Raw genomic sequence first — 26,564 nt, 5'->3', positions numbered from 1 at the left:
TTCCTGAAAGCCCTCATCAAGCAATGATCTCTTTTTTAAACATTGTTGCCATCCTAACCCACCAGCTTGAGTGATGGTTTTGGAGCCTAAACTTGGAAAAAAGGAAAAAGGATTAATGTAGGACAGCCAGGGCACTCAATGAATTTAAGGGACTGCTGACAGATGATGAGCACAGTCAACAATCATTCTTAAGGCTGGCATAGGAACTGATCAAGTTCTCAAGTTTAGTGTTTATAATATACCCGTCACTGTAGAATCTGAGTTTTTCTACAGTAAAAAGGTTGTGTTGACTGTCCAGAAATCTCTGATTCTTTGGCTAGAAGCTGGAAATAGAAGTTTTCAGGGGGACCTGATATTTGCTGTGTGAAGGGAAAAATAATTCAGTGTAACATTCAATGTTGTTACGGATGGGACCCATATGTCTTTAGTGATATACAACCATTTCTCTTGGAAAAGTGCTATAGCTCCTAGTAAGGAAGGTGAGATGTTATCTTTAGATTCCAGTTCCTTTGCTCTACTACAGAAAGGTTTGAGTTTCTGTCCTGGGGAAAGAGCATAAACTTGGATTTCAATTACTTGAACTTGTTGGGAAAAGATATAAAAAAGAAAAATTGCTTATTTTAGGACCAAAGAGGGAGTTTTAAAAGTTTAGGATGCTCAATACTGTGTTTCCTCAAACAAAGGGAAAAAACATGCACTCTAAATCTAAGACTTACTTTAAATTAGATACAACAAAAAGGAAATAAAGCCTCTTTCAAAAAACTCAATGTGTATTTTTCTTCTTTACATAGTGCTCCTACTCTGAGAATAAGATGACTGTACTCTCTAAATGCAGGCTGAGTTCTTAGAAATGTAAAAGACAGATACGCAGTAAAGATCAAATTAATAGATACCTATATCATACGTCAAATAACTTTCAGAAATAAATGGTATTTTACACCCACACCCCACTGTACTTTAAAATCTTTATCAAGTATTTCACCGAAGAATTCCGATATTCAGACGCAAAGGGTTACAGCCTTCCTTATGGAGAATAACTCTGCTTTCCAAAGGGATTACCTTCAAAGAACTGAGCTCCATTTCTGAGCATGGCTGCCAGCATTCCATTCTCTGAATGACACAGACAGAAATTTGCACACCTCTAGGGAAAGTTAGGTACATAGCAAGGGGATGGTTATGTAATAATGGCCCTAGATACACCAAGTAGAAAGCACAGACACTTGACAAGCTACTGGTTCACAATTTCTTACTCCCACTCTGTTCCATTATCACCCATGTCAAAGGAATCCATAGAAGAGACAGATTCTAAAGGAAATGAGAAGCATCAGCTGGCAAGATTCGAATTCTAGCTCTCTAAACTTCCTCCTACCATGAAGGAAAGGAGTGCCTTTCATACAGGAATTCATTTTTATTCAATTCATTTTGCAGCATAGGACATAATCCTGAAAGACAGGAGGGGTTTTAACAGGCCAGAAGTGTAGGTCTATTTTTGGAGCTGTCAGCCATGAGTTTCAGTTCTCAGTAGGGAGCCTAGAAAGCTTATTAAGGTTTTTGACCAAAGCTTTACAGCAGGAGTCTCCAAGCATTTTAAATAGATTCGGTACCACCAGATGGACTAGGGCTATGGAATCAGTTTTTCCTTTGTCCAGAAACTAACCTCCCTGTCCTCTGCATGGCACTGCAAGTATAGGGTCCTGGCACTAGTACCCAGTTGTACAAGGTAGAACCAGTTTATTGTTTAGCGTATAGAAATGTCTATAGTACTTATCATCATAGTATAGTTGCCTTCCTAAGAATCTTCCAAGGAAACTCCTAGATGTGTGAATTGCGCAAAGAGGAATCTGACCCTAAATGACGACCACTTCTTGAAAGCAAATAAGATTGGTAAGAGGATGGTAAGGATTTTTTTTTTCTGAGGCAGTGCAATTTCTTAGAGGGGTGAAGGTGTGGGCATAGGTGGGACAGAAGAGAGACTCTCAAGAGTTCTTCTAGGAGTGTTATCTTTAAATAGGAACATGCTGTACTTTCCCAAGAGACAAGGAATTTGATTCTACCATATACTTAATACGAGAAAAAGGGCCAAATGAGCTACACGATCAGGTCATAGTATTAGGTCTATTAGGCACGTGATTCAGTCACAAATAACTGAACCTCACTCACGTCTAAAACCATTCACTTTGAACACTGCCAGGAACTCTTATCTTCTTTCCTAACATAAACTGGACTGCCATTGCCATCAGTTAGACTGGTACATAGGAAGCAAAAGGCATTTTGCTGATTGAGGGATAGATTGTATGACCTTCACTCACATTTAATAGCGCTAATTCACAAGAGTAATCCCACAGAAGCCATTTCAAGGAAAAACTACACGGTGCGGAGGATGTCTGTTCTGTGACTCATTTCACAGACATTAAGGTTCATTCCTGCTGTAATGTCAAATTAAGCACATGACAAGATTAGTCTGGTCCATGACAACTAGTTAGAGTCTTTACTGTCAATCTGAAGAGCTCTTCCTTCAAGGCTTGATTCTGCACCCTCTACCTTTGTAGAAGAGGATATCAAACTCATACATGCAGAGGGCTATTCTGTACATAAAAGAGTAGAAGTGGTAAAGATGCAAGTATTCTTGCATGCTTACTCCTGAATGCAGAAAGTTGCAGGAGGGGACAGACCCAGAAGATCTAACTAAGAAAGCAGGGTGAGGTGCAGGGGAAGTTGTTTTAGAACCATAAAGTGGATTTTGAATTCATTTGAGATGGGCACAGTGACTGGGTCTCACTAGCTGGAGAAATGAAAAAAATCCATACTCGCTGAAGTTTGTAAAGTAAATGTTTAGAAGAAATATCAAGACAAGAACTGATGTAGAAATAAGTAAGGATTTCAGCAGAGGCAAAGTTGCAAATGTTGAAGTAACTGGCTGACTACACTTTTTGCACAACCTGAAGCACAACGCATGATTATTTTTACATCATTCACTTCAATTCTTCTGGGCTTTTAACCTGAAATACAATTATAAATCGGAAGGTTCCTAGGTTCTTATAAATTTCAAAAAAGAAAAAATAATAATTTTACAACCACCCTTTGGATGCATAATCTTTAAGCAGGAATAGTTCCATTTCTTTCTACGTTATGGTAAACAAACCCCTTCTCCCCAAGTCATATTGCTTTGACTAAATGGGAACTCTTGTTTTAAAATTTGAGCCTGTTTTTAGCCACTCTACAACTTTGATATTTATATCATTCTTCCTTCAGCAGGAAATGTCTCATTACCACCACTAACGCAAGGTAACAGACACCCTCAAAACACAGCCACTGTGTTCACTGAAGCGATACATAATAACTGGAATTTCATGCCCCTTTAAGATAGACTATTTCTTAATAATTTGATTGCTAAGTTTTGCAATAGGTTGCATTTTGTACTTCAGCTTAATTTTACATCCAATTTGCTGCAAGGGAAACATCTCTAGGAAAGCACGGAAAAGAACAGTTTTTCTACAATAGAAATTAGCTAGTGTCAGAAGAAAGCTCGTTACTTTAAATGTCAGCCTGGACCGGCTTTCCCAGTGGTGATTTAAAGGGTCCAGGGCTCCAGCCGCTTTGGGAAGCCCTGGGCCCTTTAAACCGCCACTGGAGCTCTGGCAGCGGGGCTCCAGCAGCACTTTAAAGGACCCAGGGCTCCCTGCAGCAGCTGGCGCTCTGGGCCCTTTAAATCCTCACCAGAGCCCTGCCATCCTGGGGTTGTATTGTATCTCTGGAATACCTGAAGAACAAGACACTTTATAGGAAGTTGTTCTTCAGATGTAAATACATTTTTTTAACCCTCTTTCCTTATGGAGGCCAAAAGTTTACAGAGAGGCTTACATTGTCTAGCTTAAATCTTACAATTAGGAGGTTTTAGCTCTAGATTAATTAGGAGACAAAGCTACTCTAAGACTTGGAAAGACTACAGACGCCTCCCAGGTTACACAAACCTGACTTACACAAATCCGCACTTACGGAAAAAGTTCCGTAAGCTAGAAATAGGAGGGGTGGTTTTTGTTTTTTTTTTCATATGATTGGGTATACGTTTCCAACTTACGCAAAATTCGAGTTACGCAAGACATTCTGGAACGGAACACATGCGTAAGTCGGGGAGCATCTGTATAGGAAATCATGATCTTGCACTAAAACTTTAGTTGACACAGCACATATGGCTCAGTACTAAACTTACACAAGTGAGTAAGAACCTAACAGGGGAATTAGAATCCTTCATCATGTCATCATTCACTGCGCTTCAGGGAACTACGTAATTATGATTTTGCAAAATTTGGTGCCCTATTCATAATTTAACAATTGCTACATTAGATATGTTGCTCCTTCAAAATTTTTTTTTTCCCCCATAGAGCTGAGCTCTGATTCATCCTAAATATAGATGCTGCCAACAATAAACACAGACACAGGATCCTTTTTGTCTTTTAACTGTACTTGCTGGATACGCAATTGCAAATCCTCTTCTTTTTTGATGTGATAGGATTTTTTTTTTAAATAAGATCCTGGATCTACCATTTATTGCTGACACTAATTCAAATTATCATTAGATTTCTGGTTATCAAGCTAAGAAATTAAAAGATGACCAAAAATGACTTTGCTTTCAATGTAAAGATGTAGACAATTCAACTGCAGATGCAAAACACAGTAATTTATTATGCATCACTGTCAGACAGAAGATACCTTATGAAGTTGAATGCAATGTGCCTAGAACAATGGGTCCCTTCCAGGTCCATGACTAGGGCTTCTAGGCATTATGGTAATATAAATAATAAACAATAATAAGGATTAACTTTGAATAATATTAATTATCTATTAGCAGCTCAAGTTAACAAATTTCAGTGTCACTTGTTGACAAAATTCTAACTAACTTACTCCAGATGACCATGACAAGGTTATCCCTGTTAGAAACAATGTAGACAGAAAGACATTCTAAATAATTTGCTTTAATTGTGTCCTAAAATTATTCATTTTTAAAAGCACAAGGAGCTATACAAGTCTATCACAAAGACATTTATACCCTTGAGTCTGACTACTTATCTATTCCAAAATATTTTGGTAAGTGGAGAGACTATGGAGCTGAATAAACTACAGTACATGTCATATTGCTAGCTGTAAGATCACACTGCCAGAAAGCAGGAAAAACAAAACACCCGCCCCTCCTACCATGACACAATGCCAAGCCTGCTGTCACCAGAAAGCAGAGATCATGGTACTTTTCACAATGTTCAGATGGATAAATCCTTTCATATTCATACAATTACAGGACAAAGTGTCATCATACACCCTTGGTTGCACAGGACAAACATAAATTACTGGGAACTTCTCTACAGTGACCCAAAAATCCTCAGATAGAAGGGAACCAAAGTATCTTTCTCCTCTCCCTGTAATCCTGTCTGCATGAACAATGGGAGGAAAGGCTTCCGAAGAGCATGCATTTAGGCAGACAGGGAGAAGAGCTGAGGGATAGCAACTCTGTGGAAATTCATACTAGAGTGAATGTATATGAGTGGACAGTTGCTGTAAGCCTCCAGACCCATGCCTCTGAGGATACAGTGGTGAAGCACAGTCCAAGACAGACAGCAAAGATAAGGACCCCAGGAAATATCCCAACTTCCATACAAACTCCCCCAACAACATATTATAGCTCATCAGGAACATACTTTGCACCTGTGAAATCCTGTCATTACAGCTAGCATCATGTTCCCCTACATAGAGCCAGACACTCCCCTTAGCTATATCAGATCATAGATGCAATCTCTGTGACCCTCCTTAAAAATAATCAAATTTCATCACATTAAAATCTCTCTCTCCTCGACCACAGAAACAGAAATAACCTTTCATTGTACTGGGAATGATGATAGGGAAACTTCAAAAATCCATTTTGGTATTTAATCAGCATAGCAGTAAGCAAACAAGCAAATGTAAGACCCAATAACTTCCTTTGGGACAAGATGAAATAAGTTTATTTGCTGAAGGAATTTACTTTGGGTATCCACAGCAAATACACATATCTGCACCAAAGAAAGTCTTCGTCCTCTCCAGCATACAAGGAGCTACAATTTCCAAATTATATCCACTTTCATCTTTTTTGTCTATGAAGGGAATTTATGTGACAATCCTAATTCCTTCCAATCCTGAAAATATAATTTCAGATTTAGGGTCTTTCAAACTTATTACTCACAATCCGTTTAGACAAACAGAAAAACAGTAAGTCTACTGGAGGCACTGTGAAAAAGTGTTTTAGTATTTTTAGGAGAATTAGTTTGCAATCCTCCCCTTCGCCCCCATCTCCCAAATTAAAGCTTTAAGGGCATAGCAAATCAGTAATTTGGGGGGGCGGATAAGGGAGAAGGAATCAGTAGCCAACGTGCCAAAGAATGATTACAAAGGAGATGTACACACTCTGAAACTTTTACCCATAGTCTCAAATCATTTAAAGGTGTCACATGTGTTTTATTTATTTATTTTTATTAAATAGTCTCTTTAACAAGCATTCACTTTCCTCCCATTCACATGCATAAAAATGCCCAAATTTGGCCTGAGTGAATGCTTGGAGAAAGTAATGCCCAAGTCCCTTCTCAATCCTCAAATATTTCAAACCCTAGTAAAATGCACAACTAAAGGATACATATTAATTTGTTGGGGTAGCCGATAGTGTAGTGTACATAGAAACGTATTCTCTATATTCCATTTTGGGTGGATTCTAGAATACTGCTGCACTCACTTTTTTCCTCGTATGCCTGAGTACCATTAAGATTCAGTTGTGTGTCTCAGCAATAAATATGAAGAACTGAAGCCACTAGTTTCCCCTCTTCCTTTTGGCACCCACAGAATATTCAGTTTGCTATGCGGCTATCAGCCATTCCAAATAAAACATTGTATCTGTCATCTAAGTCAACAGAAAGGGATGCAAGAGAATAAGAGATATTGCTACAAAAATGTACAGTACTAAAATACTGTAAGTACATAAGCTTTGGAACTGAGGACATCAAATTTTCTTCAATCTGACCAAGGCAGACACTGAAAAAGAATTTATTCAGGTCTTCTGTTTGCTTGAACAACAAACTGACACATTGATGACGGCATCTGTATGGCACCCATTGATAAACTCCCAGAGGTCAGATAGAAGCAAGAAGACTCTCCGGGAAACTGATTGATAAGAAAACTTCATATTTTTACATTTTAAATATATAGCTATCATAATGCTCAGTCGCTCCTTTTTTAACCTCATGTTGAACTGTTTTTATTCACATATATGCACACAAAACTACTGGTGGACATATTTTAAGCAATTGGAAAATAAAACCCAAGCCATCCTTTACCATCTACACACCATAATATTTAAAGTCTGCCACTTATGATATTAACATTTTTTTCTATAACGTCTGCCTTCCCTGAAGTTTCAGAAAATAGATTCCCTAAGAAACTGTACTGAGCTACTTAGTCTAGACCGAGATTAATTTTTGCCCCATCTACCATACAGAATACATGTATTTTATACCAGTGGTTCTCAACCAGGGGTACACAGACGTCTTCCAGGGGGTACATCAGCTCATCTAGATATTTGCATTAGCAAATAGGGTTGCCAACTTTCTACTCGCACAAAACCGAACACCCCTGCCCCGCCCCTCCCAAGGCCCAGTCTCTTCCCCAAGGCCCAGCCCCCACACACTCCATCTCCCATCCCTCTGTCGCTCACTCTCCCCCACCCTCACTCACAATCACTGGACTGGGTTGGGGTGCAGGAGGGGGTGAGGATTCTGGCTGGGGATGTGGACTCTGGGGTTGGGCCAGGGATTAGGGGTTTAGGGTGCAGGAGGAGGCTAAAGGCTGGGGCAGAGCATTGGGGTGCAGGCTCTGGGGTGGGAATAGAGATAAGGGGGAGTGGGTGCAGGGTGCGAGCTCCAGGAGGAAGTTTGGGTGTGGGAGGGGGCAAAGGCTGAGGCAGGGGGTTGGGGTGCAGGAAGAGGTGAGGGCTCTAGCTGGGGGGGGCGGGCTCTGGAGTGGGGCCGGGGATGAAGGGCTTGGGTGTAGGAGGGAGCTCAGAGCTGGGGCAGGGGATTGGGATGCAGACTCTGGGAGGCAGTTAGGGCACGTGAGGGGGTTCCAATCTGGGGCAGGGAGTTGGGGTGCAGAGGTGGGTTTGGGGTGTGGGCTCCGGCCAGGCAGCACTTCTCTTGGGCGGCTCCCAGTTGGCGGTGCAGCGGGGCTAAGGCAGGCTCCCTGTCTGCCCTAGGTCCACATGGCTCCTAGCTCCTGAAAGCGGCTGGCACGTCCAGCTCCTCCTAGGTGGATGGGCTAGGTGGCTCTGCACGCTGCCTGCGCCCACAGCCCCCGCAGCTCCCACTGGCCATGGTTCCCAGCCAATGGGAGCTGCAGAGCTGGAGCAGGCGAGTGAGAGCAGTGCAAGGAACTTCCCTGTTTGCACCGCCACCTAAGGGCTGCAAGCATATGCCAGCTGCTTCCAGGAGCTGCGCGAAGCTATGGCAGTCAGGGAGCCTGCCTTAGCCCCGCTGCACCACCAACAGTAATTTTAATGGCCCGGTCAGCAAAGCTGACTAGAGCCTCCAGGGTCCCTTTTGGACCAGGCGTTCCAGTCGAAAACTGGATGCCTGGCAACCCTACTAGCAAAGTCAGTACAAACTAAAATTTCATACGGATATTTATTTGTTTATACTGCTCTATATACTATACACTGAAATGTAAGCACAATATTTATATTCCAATTGATTTATTTCATATGGTAAAAATGATAAAGTAAGTATTTTTTAATAACAGTGTGCTGTGATACTTCTGTGTTTTTCTGTCTGATTTTGTAAGCAAGTTATTTTTAAGTGAGGAGGAACTTGGGAGTCCACAAGACAAATAAGACTCCTGAAAGGAGCACAGCAGTCTGGAAAGGTTGAGAGCCACTGTTTTATACTATATATTGCAAGTAAAGGGGTATTAAGTCATCATTATGGGGCTGAATGGATGATTATGTGACTTTGTTAGGTCAATATATCTCTCTCAATTACTCACTATTATTCACTTCCTATAAAGCAGTTTTCGTATAAAGAGTTAAAAAGAAAACATGAGATGCCAAAGGGGTAAACAATACCATTCTCCACTCCAGTGACGTAATGTGTGCATATCAGTGGTAACCAAAACCTCAGCTTTTCTATCCCTGCTATCATTCTGTATTGATTGAATTAATTATTAGATTAAGTGTACTAACGGGAAAAAAGCAGTACTATTTCCTCCTGTTTTATAACAGGGACAGTGATCGCACAGTCAGCTATGATCACAGATGCTGCGTAGAATGAAGTTTCATCTGCCCTTTCATCCTCCCACAATTTGGCTGAGTTCAGCAGAAATAGGATAGCTATCTTTTTTAAATAGACACAAGTAGACCAGCTGTATCAATATACCTCAAAGCGTGGTAAAATGTTTTTGTGTATGCACTTCCCAGTATGCATTCCTTTGAGGAAGATAGGAATCCCAGAATGCATTAGTCAGAGGAACCAAGCATTCATTACATAGGGGAAAGAGAAAGAAGGGTCTACATATTCAAGTATTTAAGGGGAGCTCAGAATGTATTTGGTCTAGGATGGGGAAAAGAGTCCAGAAGTTATTAGCTGGGGAACAAGGCAGAGAAAAAAAGAGATTTTATTAAATGATGTTTGTAAGAGGGAAAAAGGGAGGGGCTGTGTCAGAAATGATTTTATTGGGGGGGGCAGAACTGATTTAATCATGATATTGTGGAGACTAAATTACTCTGCAGCTAGGCTAGGCTAGCATTAATATGTGTGTCCAAAAGTGTTCTCTAAAATAACATAACTTGTTGCGAAAAGATAAGTTTTCACATGGGTCATTGTGGACTAACTGAGGGGGGAAATATTTTTATCTGAGTTATTTAAATTATTGCACTTCGCACACACTAATCCAGTGGTTCTCAACCAAGGGTATGCATACTGCAGCGGCTACACAGAGGTCTTCCAGGGGATACATCAACTCATCTAGATATTTGCCTAGTTTTACAACAGGCTACATAAAAAGCACTAGCAAAGTCATTACAAACTAAAATACAATAACTTGTTAATACTGCTCTACATGCTATACAGTGAAATGTAAGTATAGTATTTATATTCCAATTGTTAATGTTACTTGGGGGTACACAAGACCAATCAGACTCTTGAAAGGGTACAGTAGTCTAGAAAAGTTGAGAGTCACTGCACGAAACTAGAAGTCAAGCAATGTCAAACCATCTGGAAAAATTAGTTTAATGGAAGTGTTTTCCATGTACACACCAAAACTGAAGATGAAGATATTAGCATTTAGTTGTAAGCAGAAACATGAGATAGATAGTTCTAGCTGTCAGCAACCTGGCTTTTACCTTCTCCTGGCTTACTAGGGCAAGGAGAATATAGCTGAAAACAGCGAAGGTGCTCAAGAGTGGCAGGCTCCCAAAACAATCAGAATTCAGTAGTTATGACTACAAACTCTGAACTGCATTCAACAACAATCATTGTTTACAAGAGGTGAAAAATATGGCCATTCTGCTTGCCAGTTAAAAAGGCAATTTGAGGAAGGAGTACAAAATCCAGAAGCCTCTTACGAGATTGTTACAAGGGGAGCAATGACCATTCTACCTGCACCAAAAATGGCACCAGTTACTAGTTAAGACTTTTGTTATAAAACTAAGGAAAGAAAAAATAAAAAAGGAAATCAGTTCTATGCAAATACTTTGAGGTACTACACTATAGGGTATTCCTGAAACAGTATCATAAAAAGCATCACATCCATTAGGAACATAATAGCTCTTGGCATATCAGTTGCAATCTTCTACTGGCTTTGGTAGCATATTACTGAAAATACATCATTTGCCTTGAAATGAATACTGTCTGCACTAACAATTTTATTTTATTAGTCTAGACAGGCGGTAGTTTCTCTTCTACTTTTCCAAAACCAATGAAGAGGTAAGTGAAGGAAGCAGATTTTGTAACATCAGCAAACTTCCCAACTTGCAGTCCAATGAGGGTGAAAAGTTAAATTCTGTGATCTATAATATTCTCACAGCAAAGGGGAGTGTGGCTGTGTAGGGCAGTTAGAGGGAATTAATGTGTATGAAAGAGCTCAATAAATGTCAAGCACAGCAAAGGTCATCCCGTAATACTAACACAGTTTGTAACGATGCTAATCCATACAACGTGTTAACTATTTGTAAACTCAATTTGTCTTTTTCTATAATGCAACTTAATAATTAGTATTAAGCTACATTCAGATGATGTTAGCATCACACAATCAAAACTAAAATTAAAATTTCAGTTTCAATTTTAAAAAGCACACTTTTTCACCACTCTGCTTATTTCAGCACATATGGCACAAGGGAAAACACACTGTTGTGCATATGTACTGCAGGACTCTGACACTGGGGTGAGTGACAGTATGATTTCCAACTTCAAAGAACATGCTTTCAAAACAAAAGTAACTTGTAATTCAGATTAATAAAATAAAGCAGTTAAATTGCTCCCCAGACTATTTTTTAAAGTCACCAATTTTCTTCAATCTGACCAAAGCAGACACTGAAAAAGAATTTATTCAAGTCTGCAAATTGCTTTGAAAAACAAACTGATATTGTTAAATAGTGTATCATATTTTTTTTCCATTTTCAGGTCCTTCCCAAAAGGACTGGCTGCAGGTAATTGGGGTGTGGCAAAAAAAGACAAGTAAGTTTAGAACTTTAAATATCATAATGCAATTTTACAAAGCAAAATTGGTACGGTGAACAACAGCAGAGTCCGAATAGATGCTAATCTTATTTCTCAACAGAACAAGTTGATCCATGTCTCTCTCAATCCTTCTGAATTGCGCACTGCTGACCTTTTATATTACATTTTAGAGTTTTATACTTCCATGCACCACCAAAGTATGAGTGCTTTATTTTCATAGATTATAAGGCCCAAAGGGACCACTGTGGTCATCCAGTTTGACCCCTTGTATAAAGCAGGCCATAGGACTTCCCTGAAATAATTCCTGTTTGAACTAGAGCACATCTTTAAGAAAAACATCCAATCTCAGTTTAAAAATTGTTAGTGATGGAGACTCCATCACAACCCTTGGTAAACTGTTCCAATGGTTAAATACCCTCACTCTTAAAAGTGTGCCTTATTTGCAGGCTGAATTTGTCTAGCATCAGCTTCCAGCCAGGGGATTTTGTTATATCTTTGTCTACTAAGGTGAAGAGCCCATTATCAAAATTTTTGTTCCTCATGTAGGTACTTGTAGACTGTGTTCAAATCATACCTCAACTTTCTCTTTGTTAAACTAAATATCGTATACATTCGAACATAAGCTGGTTCGTTTATAAGCCAACCCCTCCAAGATGGATAAGTAAAAATGGAAATTTTTTACGACCCATTCATAAGCCAACCTTATAATTCAGGGGTTGGCAAACTTTGGCTCCTGGGCCATCAGGATAAGCCACTGGTGGGCCAAGATGGTTTGTTTACCTCAAGCGTCCACAACACAGAGGTAAACCTAGGTAAACAAAGTGTCCCGGCGCATCAGTGGATTACCCTGACAGGCCGGGACAGCAACTGGCACGTTTTCCAATTTTTAAACCATTCTTGTGGATCTTCTCTCAAACCTCTCTAATTTACGAACATTCTTCTTGAATTGTGACACCAGAACTAAACACAACATTCCATTAGTAGCTGCATCAGTGCCAAATACAGAGGTAATATAATCTCTCTACTCCCTGAGATTCCCCCGTTTATACATCCAAGAATCTCATTAGCCCTTTTGGCCAGGGTCACACTGGAAGCTCATGTTCAGCTGATTATCTACCATGATCCCCAAGTCTTTTTCAGAGTCACTCTTTCTCAGGATAGAGTCCCTCATCTGTAAACATGTCCTACATTCTTTGTTCCAAGATGAGTAACTTAACATTTAGCTGTATTAAAACACATGCTATTTGTTTGCACCCTGCTTACCACGTGACCTGTCCTCTTCATTATTTACCACTCCCTCAACTGTGTCAACTACAAAATGTATCAGTGACAACTTTATGTTTTCTTCCAGGTCATTGATAAAAATATTAAATAGCACAAGACCAAGAACCTCTCGATGATGATTCCCCATTTACAGTTGTATGTGCAGATGGGTCAGTTAGCCAGTTTTTAATCCATTTAATATTTGTCATGTTAATTTTGTTTCATTTTAGCTTTTTTAATCGAAAAGAAGCAGTGGACAGACTCAATCACTCAGTAAATGGCCCTTTCCATAACTAGGAAAAACTTTAATACTTTTTTTAATAACACACCATGTTTTAATAGTTCTTGTATAAAGGGCAGTGATAGGTTTCCTAGCTGGTGTAAAGAGGCCCATAGAGCCTCTCTCTGCACAACACCCATGCCTCCTCACTCATTTTTTGCCTCCAAAATTTGGAGGCATGGGACATATAAATCTACTCTCACCATTGCTTACCTTTCCTACATTTTCTCCTTCTTCTCAGGGTGGGGGAGAGAAGGGTGGTTGAAAGGAGTCCATGACAGGAAGAATGATAAAAGAACAAAAGAAATGCAGCCTGAAAGGGCAAATCCTGTCTACTTTAGTGGCTCAGTTGCATAGCTTCAGCTCTGTGGAAGTGTTTCTCATCTACAAAGATTATTCTGTGTCCCTCACTCCTCACATACAACCATTGTGACTTGTCTGCGTCATAACAGCAATGAAGCAGAGCACTGCCCCATCCTTTAATCAATCCCTGTTTGAAGTGAGGAAATTGAATAAACCATGTTTTAAATCAGCTCCTTAATATTTTATTGTAAAGACCTTTGCTTTGGAACTGGAAGCTAACAAAAATGCATAGCGGCTGTCCTAGTGGAAAGTGGATACACTGTATTGTACGGAAAGACACACATTCGAAAGGCAAACTGTAAAAGGTTTGTGTCATGGAGCAACAGGGCCTTCAAGGTGAATATGGGCCTGGCTTGCCCCTGACACTCCTCTGATGACCAGCTGAGAGCAACTGGGTGCTCGAGATATCTGGTTAATAGCCAGTTAGCAACGGAGCACCTTAGCCCTATAAGAAGGCTGCCTGAGCAGTCCAGAAGAAGAAGAATAAAATCCCTCTGAAGGGGAGAGACTTGTAACTGAAGGATAACCTGGAGAGAGAAAGACTGTTTCCCAGGCCGGAAGGGGGAGAATAGGTGTACCCAGAAGGCAAGGGGCTTGAAGTGGAGAAGAAGGGTTTGGAAAGAAGGTACCAGAGGCTTGTCCTAGGTGGAAGGAGTTCAGACGGAACTAGAGACTGTTTCTAAGAGTAAGGTTTACTCATTTTATTTTCCGTTATCAATAAATGAGGCGTTCCTTAAAGGACAGAAGTCTGTTTTGGATTCGTTTATACCTGGTGGATAGAAAATGGAGGCCAGATCCACCTGTGGTTCCTTATTCAGGCCCTAGTGGGTAATAAGAATGTGGGGCTAGACTATCCATTTGCTTTTAAAGTTGGACCTTTTTGTTGTTCTTGTTGATTCTTTGAAAGAGAAAATGTAAAGAAAGATTTCTGCCTTTTTACATTTTAGGATATCTCTTTGATTTTTTTGCCTGATTTTGGAACTTAAAGACAATATATATTATCTTCCACGCCTTAAGTGGAGGGGGTGAGGATTCTGAGTCTTTATAAAGACTTCTCTCCAAAACACTAGTCAGTCACTGAAATTAAAAAAAATATAGACAGTAATTAACAACCTTCCTCTCTGTTGCTCACCTTCCACTCTTAATCCTTGTGATGTCATCATCTCTCCAGTTCTCTAGTCACCATAAAGTCCTCCAAGCTAGAAAGGACTTGCTATTCTAACATTAAAAAATAAGCATCTTTTTATGCAGGCTTTTTTATGCATTATAAAGGAACAAAAAAGCACAAACCCAACTTTTTTCTTTGCAGTTCACCTTTAAGAGCCATAGTCTTAAAATCAATAGAGCATGGTGGCTCTTTCAAATGGCAGAAGACTGGTAATGCCAGAGATATGAGGAACAAAGGAAACTACAGGAAGAGAGGTAGAGTGATTTTCTGATAGAAGTATGCAAATATTGTTGTACAAATGAAATAATTCCCCCCAAAAACACTTTGTCACACCAACGAGGAGAATGTAATGATGGCGTTCCTAAAGGAGATACTGCAACATGTTTCACACACCTATCAGATACCTCTACACAGTCAAAAATATTTTAGTTAAATATAAGAGTGTTATGCCCAACTATTTCACTAAATCCAAATGCTAAGCCTTACAGGCTGATTTGACTGTTTTATACATGTGATAACTTAACTACAAAATTGCTCGTTAAATGATAATGAGTGTCTATAGCTGATTAAACGAACTTTTCAGTTCTCCCTACTACCAGCTTTTTATAATCAGATAATCTTTACATTCATCGTTAGAGTCAATCAAGGGATTTTAATGACTGAGCACACTAGGGCAAGAAATGTAGCATAAACACCTCTACCTTGATATAATGCTGTCCTCGGGAGCCAAAAAACCCTACCGTGTTATAGGTGAAACTGCGTTATATCAAACTTGATTTGATCCGCCAGAGCGGGCAGCCCCGCCCCCCCGGAGCGTTGCTTCACCGCATTATATCCGGATTCGTGTTATATCAGGTGGCGTTATATTGCAGTAGAGGTGTAGTGGTACAAAATTTGAAGATTTAAGAAGTTGTCTACTTCTTAAACATGTAGAGATGCAAGATAAATAGCACCAGAGCTTGTACATCAGACGAAATCTGTTTAAGTAAGCTAATGGTTTCCAAATAATATATTAAAGTGTTAACTTAATAATGTTTCCTCAACAGAAGTCACAGTACCTATGGTTTCCAACATCAGTTAGCAGGTGAATCATCATCATGGACTCCCAAACAGACTGTCTTAAATTTCATATGTTAAACAGTTCACTATCTGAAAGGGAGAAAAACATTACACAGTCCTAAGACCATAAATTCAACACAATTTCACTATTGAAAATTTACTCGAAACACCAACATAACACAAAGAATACCAGAAAATCAAACCATTCCTCCAGATGTTGATACACTTGATAAATCATATGAAGCCTATCTTAGCCTGAGAAATCAAGCTTATTCTAGGCCTTGTCTAACCTAGGAAAAATTAATACCAGTAATTCAAAAACACCCAAGTCCCTGTCTACACTACAGCCTTAACCAACTGACTGTCATTGGATTTCAATAGATACTAGATCAGGCTCTAAAGGCAGCCCATCGTACATGTCAACTCAGCCCATTTTTTAAATAGAATGTTAATAGTCCCCCTCCCTTCCTACAAAAGAAAACCCAGACAAAACAATTTCCAATGCATTTCAGTGGAGTTCTAGTAGATGTGTCCTTATTTTAAACCCGAACTACATTTATAGATTTTCAGTAGCAGCCAGTATAGAGACATTTTTTTCTTATTTAAATAAGTATTTTTGACTGTAGTTTCAGGCTAAAATACTACTTCAGTATGTATAGTCCTTAATTTCTCAGTAGTTAAGTTAATAAAAATAATTCAAACCACTATTTTGAAAATAAAGATGCAAGCAAAATAATTTCAAAATGACAACAAAAAGTATTAAAAATCAATTATATCTGAAGTATTCAAGAGGTTCGAAAGAAAACATAACCAAAGACAATGTCAAAACTGAGTGGAAAAGAAGAATTTATCTTGTGCAGTTTGTTGTTTTTGGAACCTCACATATACTCTGTGACTGATTTCCCCGCCATACACATATAACTGCACAACTCCTGAGCTAGCAGTAACATGTGGCAAATTCTACTGAGACTCTCTCTCAAAACAAAATATTTCCAACTAGTCTTTGACATTAACACTTCAGCAATGTGAACGGCGAAGGGAAGAGGAGGAGAATTCATATAACTGTATTTACTATTATTCAGTTGGAGAAGGTTTTCTGCCATGGTGGATTAAACATGTCATCGGCACAGCCTTAACATAATATTGCAGTCTGACTATTTTACAATATGAAGAGTTCCTAGTCTGAGACTTGTAGCCAGGTCTGACTCTGGGATGTGGGGTAACTGTGCTTGACTCAACTAATTTAATTCTAATGGTCTACAAAACTTCCTCCCATATACAACACTGTCTCCCAGGGTACAGTGGAATGGAGCTCCAGTGTCATTTTGGGTCTGCTTCTGGTCCCATACAATTCTATGGTGCAGGATTGAGCCCTTTGCTAAGATGTTAAAAAGCGAGCCCGTATTTTATGCGTAACAATAGAAAATCAAGTATAAAGAAGGATTATCAATTTATTAGTAACACAGCAAATATGCTATGACACAAACTGTCCATTTCCCCTATTAAAAAGCTAAATAACATGATGAGAGAAGAGACTCTGTAGTGTAAAATACTGGTTATAAACACTGTTTACTGCACTTTGAGTTGCAGTTATGTGAGTAAGTTTTATTAAACTGATGGATGGATTATTAGACTGTTCTAAAAAATCCCTGCTAAAAAAAATAATCCAGACTACAATTCAAGCAACAGTACTGCACGTTATAGCTTTGAAAGAACCAAAAGTGCTACTGACAAAATGTCACACAAATCATAAAAGTTTCAATTTCTACTACTGTGATCTCTGAAATTCTTAGATGTATATCTCAATCTCCTTTATGGTAAAGTCATAATAAATGGTTGAGACTGACAGATGGTGAGAACAAGTAACAGATGTCCATCATTAAGGTACAATGCATATCCAGTTTATATTTTGATGATCCTGAGAAATGAAATACTAATTTTGTTTCACTTTAGAGCTGTCGAATACATAAAATTATATCAAAATCTAAATTTTTGCATGAAGCCCTTCTGTATCACATACAAACATGAAGCTTACATCATAGAATAATTAAAACAGTTCATCACCTTGCCATTAGGAACAGAAGCTTCAACTGAAATAATGCAGTGTCAACTATTTAATTCTATCAGTGCTAAAAGCAAAAAGCTTTACACTCATTTTCACTTATAGTTGAGGAAAGAATTATTTAAAATTTTTAAATAAATTTAACAAAACAATAAAACAGCTCTATGTTACAATAAAATTAACACTGAACAAAAAGAGTTTAGTTATTATGAATGTTGCAGTTTACCACATTTCAGCCATAAATTGAAACACAGCTTCTGACTAATCTGTTTTTTGGTAAATGTCTATCTCAAACACTCATCTACATTCATTCTCTTCTCTGACCTCATTAAAGTGTTAGTACAGGGATCACTACACATTTATACATTTTTATACTCTCTACATAAATCAGTCACTCATATTTATATGAAAAATGATAGAAAAACAGTAGTACCTGACCAGCATATAAATCCAGTTCAGAGAAGAGATTAATATTAAAGGGGAAAAACCCTCAGCTGGATTGAGTATAAAGTTAATCATTGGGAACCAGTTCGATTGAGCAAAGAGTTGCAAATTAGAGTATCTATAATCTTTGTGATAATGAGATAAGCCATGTTCTGTCCGCACACAGTAATAATTTAGAAAGCCTTATACTCAACTGCTGGTTCTTTTCTAAACAGGATTTTATGGACTCCCCAACCTAAGAGCATAATTCAGATAAGGAACAGAAGGAAGACTGTAGAACGAGCATGAAACTTTTAATGTATTGTAGCTCATGCCTTTTAACAAGGGGGTAATATTTTTATTCTACCGCAGACCAGTTTGTGTACAATCTTAGTTTTCAACATTGAAGCTGAGAAGAATATACTAATGCCAAAGGGTCAACAAAGGCAAGCTTAAATAAAACAAAAATTGTGTTACTGTTAAGATTCTAACTTTTTAAAAGGACATTTAGGAACTGATTTTCAGAATCCATAGTTTCAGACCAGGGGTTCTGAAACTGGGGGTTGGGACCCTGAAGGGTTATTAAATGGAGGGTCGTGAGCTGTCATCTTCCACCCCCAAGCCCCGCTTCACCTCCAGCATTTATAATAGTGTTAAATATAAAAAAATGTTTTTAATTTATTGTGGGGGGGGGGGTCACACTCAGAGGCTTGCTGCGTGAAAGAGGTCACCAATACAAAAGTTTGAGAATCACTGTTTTAGACGGATTCCTAGTACTTAATGTGTTGGTGCAATCTGTCTGTTCCACATCTAGAGGAAATCAACTGTACCTGCAAAACTGCTTGTGAAAAACAGGAGGCAGAGTTAAGGTCACAGTCAAATACCAGACTCTTATAAACTTAGGGCTGCTTTTAGAGTTACCCTTCCATTATATGGGGAAAAAAATACGTGAACATGATGTTTCTGCTAGGTTATCCAATGTGAATTTTTGCCTCTGAATTGGCAGTTGCTTGGAAACCCTAGTTCCTCACACTTGTATAGGTCTGAAGATATCTTTCTTCATTGAACATGCGGAGAATTTACAGCGTGACCTCCCATTAGCTTTAACAAGATGCAAAGAAAGATTCCTTGAGTGTTGTGAGGGCATGAGACAATAGTTGTACTTCTCAGGGATATATTTAAAGTTCTGAGTTGCAGAACTAAGGATTATGTATAGCTCGACTTATATTTGGGAGATGATTTACACCAAGTGAATGGAGGAGTGTTCTCCACTTAAAAAAAAATGTGCCAGATCTTCATTGTTGGACTGAAAATGAGCCAACATACGCCCTATTCATACTTTCACAACACTGGGAAAGAAAGGAGAGAAAACAGGTGTGTTTCCTATTAAAGTTGTAGCATCAATTTCAAGTTTACTGCATGTCTACAAATCATCTAATTGTGCACAGGCAGAGTAGCCGTCCAGGCAGTCTTTCAGTGCAAGACATTTTTTAGACAATACTGGACAAGTTTAGATATGCCACTTCTGAGCTGCCTCTCCACAGGTATTCCTGGAAACAGGTATCAACATTAGATGCAATAATCTAGTTATAGAAAATAATGTCAGCAGTCCGTCTAAAACTATTTCAAATTATTTCTTTAAAAAAAAAATCCAGTTCAGTAGGAAGTTTCCCTCTACTTGCCCCAAGGCAAGAGAGTAATACTCTTTCCTAGACTCATGTCCCTAATCTGGAAAGCCATTGATTCAGAGTTCTGAAAATTCCTGCTCAATTCAAAATTGTAACGTGCTCTTCTTTCTATGAAGGCATCAGTACATAGAACTCGAGAGAGATATTATTCTGAGTTTTTGCAAGAAAAAATAATAGTTTTATCAGTAGTGTGGTCTTGTGATTAACAGACTGAACTGGAACTCTGAACATTGAACGCGGCCTTGGGAAAGTCTCTTCATATCTGTGCCTCAGTTTCCCTGCATGTCTGTGCCTCAGTTTCCCCATATATGAAATGGAGATATTACTTCTTCCTTTCTTCTATCCATTATCTGAGGTGTCTACTTAGATCGTAAGCTCTTTGGGACAGGCAACTTCTTTTGATGTATGCTTGTTCAATGCCTAGTCCAACAATGCCTGGATGAGTGGGGCCCTCTAGAAAGTACAGTATTGTAATACAAATAAATAACATTCATCCTGAGAATTATAGTGCATATTATTTAAATATAGAGTGTCCTCACTAGCTTTTCCCTTGAAAAAGTCACCAAGTACAGTTCTATTTTCATATCTTGTCCTCTAATAAGTACAGAGACAAGGTAATATCTTTTATTGGACCAAAATCTGTTGGTGAAAGAGACAAGCTTTCACCCACCTTGTCTCTCTAATATCCTGGGACCAACATGGCTACAACACCGCCACAAACAACTTTACTAAGTATGTCAAGAGTCATTCAAAACACACATTTCTATCATGTTGGACTAATACATTACGTTTACTGAAATACACATATGGAGAAGCAAACAAAAAGTTTGAGAATCAAAACGTTCTCACCTCCGAGATATTAGGTGTGCAGTTTTTTATGCTAACTAGGACAAAGCTCTATCATGAAAAGTGGCTTACAAATTTACAAAGCATATCACTGCCCTTGAGCAGAAACCTGCTCATTTGCCAAATCTGAAAGCATTCTAAGAGACACTGATGCACCAAGACTACGCCTGCATCCTCACTATCTACATAACTGGTGTAGGTTAGGCAGAAGACTAGACAACATAAATACAGACATACTGGTTCTTTTTCTGCCTCCCCACCTGTAAGTGCTAGCTTCTCTCTATTTACTTTAGGAGGAGGTGAAGGTGAGACACTCTTCTGTAAGAAATTCCACTCTTCCTTACAAATGTGCAATGTTAATTAGTGGCTAACAGTGGTTAACACATTAACTTATTATGACATACATAGTTAGTTTTCCAAACCACTTGTCCCATGGAAAATGACAACCTAAAGTTGTACAATACATTGAGATTTTTCTTATTTCATTGACTGATTGTAACCTCTCCTTTTGAGATAGTAAAATTCAAATAGCCAATTTTCAATAAACTAAAAGACAGGCAGAGTTGTGTATAGGAGAGAGAGAGTTATGCAAAATGATCTATGGAATATATTGACAAAACCCTTCTGTCAGATCCACACCTGAAATAGCACTTTCCCTTCAGTTCCAAGCAGAATACCTAAGACAGGTAGTCAGACCAGTATTTAGCTTTTCTTCAGTTTGATCCAGTTCACAGTGAAATCAATGGAAGATGTGCCACTGGTATCACGACTGCATCTCTTGTGAGATGGATATGCTAAAATCTACTCAAAAGCAAATCTTGCTTTCTAGGGGCCTGATCTGAATTTCATTTAAGTCAATGAAGGTCTTCTGATTAACTTCAGCAGGCTTTTGATCAAGCTCAAAGGTCTGTTCCTGCAGCTGGAACCTCTGAGCGCAGAGCCCTGCACAAGTATGGAGACCAAATGAAGTTGGAAATGAGATGGCTGCATACTTGGCTACTATGTATGTTCACAAGAATGGAAAAGGGACAGTCATATTGTAAACTCTTCAGCACCAGGGACTTTAAGATTGTAGAGTTCCTAGCAAAAGAGGACTCCAATCCTGACTAGAGCCTCTAGGCCCTACTATAATAAACATATCTCAAAACTCTTTAACTTACTGTGTTGCCCAGAAGCCCCTGCAATTAAAAAAAGCCTTAAATGTCTCTTCACCCAAGGTACTTATGCTATGAAAATGGGTTCCATATAAGATCCTGCACAGATAGATAAAAATGGGACTACTTACTTACCTCCCTCATAGGAGTGGTGTGAGGTTAGGGCTTGCTAGCCAAGATTTGGAAGGCACTTTAAAGATATATAGTACTGAATAAGTCCTAATTTTTATTACTCATCAATGTACTCAACTGTGGAGAAAAAAAAACAAACCTGTGCTGATTTGTTACCTCAGAACTGCAACCAGTTTCAGATCTGCTTTGTGCTCTTTAAAATAGACTCTTATCAGCAAGACACTTGGAACCGTTCACTGGTTATCTTTACCCCAAATTCAGGTGGTTTCTAAGTCCTGCTGTGAAGGAAAAAAGCAACATCTTCAAAATCTCTCTCTTCCTTTCCATCAGGACTGCCAAAATCATGTCTTCACAACCCCTCACCTTGTCTGCGTGACCCTTCTCCTTTCCCAGGCTTTCCTGTCACCTACCTCACTATCTCTTCCAGAGTATGGCAATTCGACAATGCTAAATTAAAGCTGCCCTCAAGTTCTGACCATTCCACACTCTCTTTTTATAAGCCCACTTCACTGGGTTCCACTTCACTATAAGTCTTTGTCCCCACTTTCAAGGCTCCCTTCAGTTTTTTTCCTCCCGCCCCGATATTAGTGGTCTCCCCCCTGCTTAAAATATGTGCTCTGCACCACTTTCACCTACTTAATACACACTGCTTCCTTCTTCCACAAGTACCACTGTTCTTCTTCCATGCTGCTCCAGACACCTGGAATGTCCTTCTTGATCCTGTATTCCTCACGATCTCCTGCACCCTTTAAATGTCTCCTCAAAACTTAGATTTTTTCTGTAACTCTTTAAATAACATCACCCTATTTCCCTATGAGGATGTGTCACACAAAGTTTTCTTCCATTCATTTTTCTGTATTCTGATTTTTTTAGGCCTCAATCCTGCAAGCTGAGTTGTGTAATCATATAGAGCCCCTCTAAAGTCAACAGAGCTGCTCGTAGGATCAGAGACTTAGGCATGTACACATGCTTAAGTTTATATATTGAGAAAAATCTTGCTGAAGTCAATGGAGTACTTCCAAGTATGTAAAGGTAAGCACATGCTTAAGCCTTTGCAGCATCTGAGCCTCAGACTGCAAATTAGCTGGGGAAGGTATCAATCTCGTTTGTGTTTACAATGTGTTTAGCATCCATTTGGGCATTATTAAAAAAACCAAACATAAATACACTCATTTGTACTAGGAATGCTTGTTTAGCATATAACCAAAAAAAATGAGACAACACTGTTTGAAAAATGTTTATTATACTTCTTTCACCAATGTAAACAGAATTGTGCATCTTCAAAATAGCAAAACCAAAACCCCAAACCCTACTTTTAAGATAATTTGTCTCTTACTGTCACTCTTGTCTTATTTTAAGACATTCTGATTTGTAAACAACATTTGCAGAAAAACTGCACATGTGGCAGAGAAAAGAAGCAGGCAGGATAAAATACAAAAGCCTTACATAAAAGATAAATACATGGGTAGACATGAAGTGACAACACACTGTGTTGCAACTGAACTACCAAACAAATCACTGTAAAAGCAGCATTAGTTTGTCTCCCATCAGTTGTTCTTATGGTTTTCAGCCTGCGGTCTCCAGACCCCTGGGGGTCTGCTGAGTATGTCTAAGATTTCCAAAGGGGTCCACACCTCCATTTCAACTTGTTTAAGGGTCTGCAAATGAAAAAAGCTTGAACCACTGATATATAAGAAATTACTGTTTAAACTGCTCTCCTATCGAAGATTTGGTGTTTATTTCTAGCCTGCTTATTTCTCAGTTCCAGCTCCAGCTTCTTACAGAAGCCTCTTTACACATATCCATTGTTTTCCAACCCACAGGTTTGTACAGAGAGGGAATAAAATGACAGGCCTGATCCTGACGTGGTGCTGAGCATGAAATTGGGGGAGCTTAGCCCCACCTTGGACCTTGTACGATCAGATCTTATGATATTAACTGTAATCTTTAAATTTCAAGAACTCATGTATTCAATGACAGCTTTTCCTCATAACGTTCCAACACCAGCAGAAAGTTTGGCATAACTGTATGGCATTGACCCAGTTATACTGTACAATCACAATACATTCCATTTCAGGGATTTGGGAACTCATCATTGTTACCATCCTGGCTAGTTTGATAATGAAGGACTTTTATATTTACTTTTCAGAATGTACACCCTAAGAAGGTGCCTAGACACAGATAACCTGCAGTCAGCTTTATATTCCCAGTCTTCGTGCCCTACATTTAATTTAGAGCCCGCCTACAAAAAACCGGTTCCCCAATACACAGGTGGGGTACAAAGAAGTGCCTGACGGCACCCTATGAAGTCACTGCCTTTACTGTTTGAGAACGACACAGTCTACAATATGAGAGAGATTATCCTGTGGTTTGCTGAGGTGTTGATCATACAGAGATAAAAAGCCAATGAAACCTACACTATTTCTCATCACAGGCCATTAGATTTACTCTTGATTTCTATCCATCACCCCTCAAAAGTGTGGATAGAGTTTAAGCAAGAATCTTCTCTTAAATAAGATGTTTTTGAAGTTTAGTACCTTAAAATAAACCCTTCAGTTGTTCAGCTCTTATTGCAAATACACAGCAATTCCTCTCCTCCAGCTATGTACATTTACTGGTTTGAGAACCCTGAAGTTTAGTTTAACCCAGAGGTCTTTGGACAGGAAGTAATGGAAAAACAGCAATAATAATAAAACCACTTGCCTCATGTGGTGTTAGGCTCCCTCCTCCCAGCATTCTTCTCATGCGACATAGAATTTCCACAATCATTTAAGAAATTAGAAACAGACAGAGGCCTGCTATGTAGTCTTGCACATAGACAACTGGAATGACTAATATTCACTGAGTTTTCCTACCCACAATAAGTTCTTTCTTTGCTGGAGTTTTCATTCACAAACTTAAGAATGTGCAGCCAGACTGACTAACACCAAAAAGGAGCCTCATTCAAAACAAACAAGCCCACGCGTGGGCGCACACACACACACACTGAAAATCCTGCTGAAACTAAAGAAAAATATATAAAGTTCCTTACAGCAGAATAGCTTGTAAATATTCTCTATCGCCCTCCCATATAGCCAAATCCTGGATCTTCCTCAGGAGGCAACCTTGGAAGTCTCTCACTACTTCACAAACCACCCACTTGCACCCAGCCAGTTTGCTGGGTTTCTCCAGAGGGCTATCTGCCAATTAGTCTGTTTCCCCCACACCCAAGAGCAGCAAGCCTATCTATCTAAACCATCACTTCCCCCTAAAACCAGAACTGGAGACATAAAAAGTAAAGTCCTGCTACATGGCACAGGTCTACACATCATCAATGCACCATGCATCGATCATTAAGAGTCATTATAATAACTGGAGAGGAGGACCAGGAGGAAAACCCATGAACAAACACCATCCAGAAGTCTGGGAAAGTTCAAGATCCAGATCCAAACTTCGCAGCTGGAGTTCCTCTCTAATAACAACGCGATTGGGTACAACGGGGGACAACAAACCCAAAACAAACCCCAAGCAGACTTACCAGCCGGTCTAGAGACCCAATCCCGACATGCAGGGGGGTGATGGAGATGAGGAGTCTGAGCCTTCACCCTCCCCGCGCAGTGGTGCTAGCTGTGGCTGGAGTCTGCAGAAGAGCCCGGGGAGGGAGGCAAAGGGGAGCAGCAGCATCTCCTCCAGCCCAGGCACCGCCGCTCCTGCCCTGCACGGAGATTGCAGAGAACGCCACACGCTCGCTTCCCCGCCGCTCCCCGGCTCAGAGACCCTGCGGCCAAGCCCCGCAGCCGCGGGACACCTCCGCCGGCGCCCGCTCCGCGCACCGCCCGGGCTGCTGCTCGTGCGAGGCGAGCCTAGTGGGGCTCCAGCGCTGCAACCATTGTCACGAGCGGCGGAGAGGCCCCCCCCCGCCGGCCTCTCGGTCCCTCCCTCCTGCCTCCGCACACGCCCCGCTCGCAGCGGAGCAGCCGCTGAGACAGGCTGGCTGGGCTCGGCTCCCACCTCCTCCTCCTTCTCCCAGCCCGCCCTGTGCTGGGGCCCTGGCAGGTCTCGGCTGTCTGGTTACTAAGCCAACCTCCAGGCCTGGCTGCGCTGCTGAGGGAGCTGCATTGCCTGCCCCACAGGCCGGGCGGGGAGAGAGGGCTCCTTCCCCCGCGTACTCCCTTGCCACGTGGGGGGAGAGGGGAAGCGGACACCTGGCTGAGGGAGGGCAGGGAGAGGATCCTTGCCTGGGGCCCCAGCCCTTAGAGGAGGAGGATTCCCAGGTACCCCGTCCCCCTGACTGGGGGAAAAAGCTAAGACCTGCCACCGAACCCCATCCTTGGGGGGCTCAATACTCCTATGCTTCCAGAGTAAACCCTGCCCAGGGCTAGTGTTCCTTTAGCAGAAGTGGAAGG

General features: G+C 40.1%; 1 protein-coding gene across 9 annotated transcripts in view; it reads right to left on the bottom strand.

Moving 5' to 3' along the window:
- Nucleotides 1-26,086, bottom strand: part of PTPN13 (protein tyrosine phosphatase non-receptor type 13) — a 187,367-nt gene extending 161,281 nt beyond the window's left edge. For 7 of the 9 annotated variants that reach the window (XM_075066128.1, XM_075066129.1, XM_075066131.1 and 4 more), the window contains exon 1: nt 25,697-26,073. The gene's annotated coding sequence lies outside the window, so the exon portion shown is untranslated. Of the gene's footprint in view, nt 1-25,696 lie in introns of all 9 variants that reach the window. The other 2 variants (XM_032800220.2, XM_032800218.2) reach the window with 1 other exon arrangement.
- Between the last annotated feature and the right edge of the window lie 478 nt (nt 26,087-26,564).

Source organism: Chelonoidis abingdonii, chromosome 5 (genome assembly GCF_003597395.2).
Source record: "Chelonoidis abingdonii isolate Lonesome George chromosome 5, CheloAbing_2.0, whole genome shotgun sequence".
Taxonomy (NCBI): Eukaryota; Metazoa; Chordata; order Testudines; family Testudinidae; genus Chelonoidis; species Chelonoidis abingdonii.
Note: the sequence above shows the minus strand (reverse complement) of the source record. Positions and strands in the feature narration are given on the sequence as shown.